We start from the raw sequence: 4,231 nt of genomic DNA on the forward strand, positions 1-4,231 counted from the left end.
ATGATAAAATTAAATGATGCAACTACAATGCATGAACATGATATCACATAATCACGGGATGCAACATAACTATCCACCACATCAACTAAAAATAATCTCCAACTGAACATGGCATGTTGACGAGCATAAATATTACTAGTGCAACACTACTCATGGTATAACTTGACCACTAGCATCAACCATAAATACCATGCAAGAACTCATCAATAACATTACCGAGTAACACTTAACCAACTAACAGCAAAGGAACACTGCATATTAACAGTACTCGGTAACCGACGTTAGTCATGCACCGAAGAACACGACCAACCCAACATGTACTACTATCAAGCATGGCAATATGAAAGTAATACTAGCAATTAGCAGGGCATGATAACCAAGTGCATAATAACATAGCAAGCAAGTAAGCACTAACCCAGAAGCATTACCGAAACAATGATAACCATATTTTAAACAAGCAATCATTTAATAAATATTCAAGTTGAAAATCATGGATACTGCATGACTATCATGCAAGTGGGTATTGTGGCTTGCCTGGGGGTGAAGAAGGCACCAGGAAGAAGTGCGGTGAAGCCGCGAAAAGATTTGCCGGAAACAGTTCTCTCCCAGAGGGGTTGTTTATGTGCAAGGGAAAAATGGGCATTTCCAATATGTCAAACCATAGTGAAAATGAAACCAACAGAACGAGCTCAACGAAACGAAGACGTGGGCTTTGGAATCACCTCATTTGGAGTTGTGGTTAAGAAGATATGAAGGATTGAATTTCAGGGACTTTTCTGCAAAAATATCATCACAAACAAGTCCCTGAGTGGATAAGGTAGAAGCACAAAGTTAGCAATATGCTTTCTGTTTAAGAAAACGTATTCTGGGCTGAAACAGAGAGGAAATACGCTTTCAGTGAAAGAAAATGCACTAACGAGAAAATACGCTTTCCTTACGCGAAAACGTACAGGAGTGGTTCACGCCTCCACTTAAACATGTGGCAGAGGCGGGGCAGGGGCTTGAGCAGCTGATGTGCGAGTCCCACGGGTGGGGCCCGTCACTTATCCAGGTCAGACGCCCGGGTCAATGCATGCAGGGGCGGGACCGGCCGCCTGGGTCGCTGCCAGGTGGGGTCCGCATGGAGGAGGGGCCCGCCTGGCCTGGCTCCTTCTTCCTCCTCAGGGTTGCCCGCGATGCAGAGGCATGGCGCGGCTCCGGCGACGAGCTCCAGCGCCACAGGCCACCTCCGGCGGCGCGCCGGCTACCAGGATGGTCAGGGAGACGAGGCGCATCCATCCCGCCTGGACACGGACGTCTAGGAGGACCGGAGCGACGAGGGCGCGAACTCCGGCGGAGATGGCTTCGGGTGAGATTCGGCTTTGGGGCTACGGGGCACTCCGTCGAGGGGCAAGTAGGTGGGGAGGATCAGGGGGCCGAGGTGAGTTCTCTGGTGAAGGAATGTGGGAGGGAGGGGGCCGGCTTCGAGCTAATTTAGGAGGGAGGCCGCGGCGGCCATGGCGGTAATGATGGCCACCGAGAGCTCCTCGGTCTCGTTTGACTGGCTGGGGAGGGGTAGTGGAGGGCGTGAGGTCGAGTGGTGAGCTCGGGAGGGGTCGGGGCTGGCTTATATAGCCGCGGGGCGAGGGGCACGGGCTCGGGTGCCCCCGCTCGCGCTCGGCCAAGGCTCTGGCGACGGCAACGATCATGGGAGGGCGCTAGATCACGACGAGGGAGAAGAGTACGTGCTACAGAGGTGCACAGGGACGAGCAGAGCTCGGGGACAAGAGGGGAAACGGCCATGGCGCCATAAATGCTCGGTCAGCTACAGGCTTCCCGTGGGCGCGCGGCGACGAGAGCTGACGGAGGGGCTGTCGGAGGGGGAAGGGATCCAAGAGAACGGAGACAACGCGGGCTAGCTTCTGGACATGCCCGTGCTCGCTGAGACGCCGAGCAGAGAAGGGGCCCGAGCAAGAAACCATTCTGGGCGCGGCCATTGCATGCCAAAGCGGTGGTCACCGCGTGCACTGGTGCACACAGCGCCACGAGCTAAGCCAAACGATGTCTGGTGTGGGCTTCTTCCCGGGGAGGTTGCGTCTGATGTGGTAGATTGGTTAAAAGTGACATGGTTAAATGGCAGTTAACACATGAAGTTTACTGCAGTAAACTTGATCCTGTACTGCCGCTCAACAGGGATGTGATTGGGTCAAATGGAGTTGTCTGGGAGGTTGAAGTAAAAACGGACTTACATCCTGGTAACTATGGAGGGGTTTGGATCAAGATTAAACAGAGTTGCTTTGTAACTACCAAAGATGGTCCAGAATCAAGATTAGGATGATGCACTCACATGGAGTGTCAAATTGAGCTCAAATTGGGCAAGGCAGTGTCATTTGGTCCTATGAAGATTCTTAAAAGATTTCATACCAATTGGATAAACCAAAATGGTACTTCCTTCACAAACATTTCCACTGACCAGGAACTTGCAAAAATTCTAGAGGAATAATGGCTTTATGAACCATGCCCAAAATGGGTGGAGGTAAGTTATATGGATAACAGAAGGCCTATAAAAATTGGCAGCCATAATGGAGCAAGATAAAATATACTTGCTTCACAAGCTGAAATTTTGGACAGAATAAAATAATTGAAGGTGAGCTCATATGGAGGCATGACATGAGCTCTACTTTGGTGGAGAGTGGGTATTTGGTTATATTAAGGGCCATGCAAAATTGAAACTCATTTGGATATGCCTAGCTTGTACTTCCATCACAACCAGTTCCCTCAGACAGGAGCTTTGGAAAATCATAATTGAATAATTACTAGGCAAATGAGGTTGCACTTTGACATGTGGCAATGATATGGACAGGAAAAGGTGTCCAAGGAGTTTGAGGTCAATTGGGAAAAGTAAAATAGCACTTGCTTCACATTCTGTCATTCAGGACAGAATAGGAAATGAATTAATTGAGCATGATGGGGAACATGGCAAATGAAATATTTTGCCATATTTGAGGAAGATATGACCCAAACAATTTTTGAGAATTATTTGGCAATTTTAGGAGTGATAGAAATATAGGTTGCTTCACAACCTAGGGCAAATTGGGTTATTCCTTTAATAGAAAAGGAATATTCCCAACAAAAAGAATATTGGGATTTGGGCTAGGATGAAACTAATAGGGTCTAGGGAAGGATTTGGGTATGACAAGCCACTCTGGAAGCAAAGAAGAGGGCATCTTCTTCAGTTTCCAGACCACAAAGCCACGGAAAAAGAAAACTCAAGCAAAAACCTCAGAAAAACAAAAGAAAAAGAAAGGGCCAAAAATCAGGCTGTCACAAAGGAGTAGCACCTACATAAAAATGGCGAAGAAGAACGAAAGTAGATTGCTTCCTGGTAGATCTATTTTGAGCATTGCAAATTCTCTACCAAGCGTCTTTTAGATTTTCTCCCTCCCTTTGCTTAAAATTTAGAACTTTATTCTCGGGAGACAACGGAGAAGATAAGGGACTAGCCATAAGGACAAGCAAGCGGAAAAGAGGCCAACGGAAAAGAGAGGGAAGATAGAGAGAGAGGGCGAATAAAACGGCAAGGGTGAAGTGGGGGAGAGGAAAATGAGAGGCAAATGGCAAATAATGTAATGCGGGAGATAAGGGTATGTGATGGGTACTTGGTATGTTGACTTTTGCGTAGACCTCCCTGGCAACGGCGCCAGAAATCCTTCTTGCTACGTCTTGAGCACTTGCGTTGGTTTTCCCTTCAAGACGAAAGGGTGGTACAGAGAAGTAGCGTAAGTCTTTCCCTCAGTTTTTAGAACCAAGGTATCAATCCAGTAGGAGGCTACGCGCGAGTCCCTTGCACCTACACAAAACAAATAAATCCTCGCAACCAACGCGATAAGGGGTTGTCAATCCCTACACGGTCACTTATGAGAGTGAGATCTGATAGATATGATAAGATAATATTTTTGGTATTTTTATGATAAAGATGCAAAGTAAAATAAAAGGCAATGAAACTAACTAAGTATTGGAAGATTAATATGATGAAGATAGACCCGGGGGCCATAGGGGTTTCACTAGTGGCTTCTCTCAAGAGCATAAGTATTTTACGGTGGGTGAAAAAATTACTATTGAGCAATTGACAGAATTGAGCATAGTTATGAGAATATCTGGGTATGATCATGTATATAGGCATCACGTCCAAGACAAGTAGACCGACTCCTGCCTGCATCTACTACTATTACTCCACACATCGACCGCTATT

The sequence above is a fragment of the Triticum aestivum genome, chromosome 2A (genome assembly GCF_018294505.1).
Source record: "Triticum aestivum cultivar Chinese Spring chromosome 2A, IWGSC CS RefSeq v2.1, whole genome shotgun sequence".
Taxonomy (NCBI): domain Eukaryota; kingdom Viridiplantae; phylum Streptophyta; class Magnoliopsida; order Poales; family Poaceae; genus Triticum; species Triticum aestivum.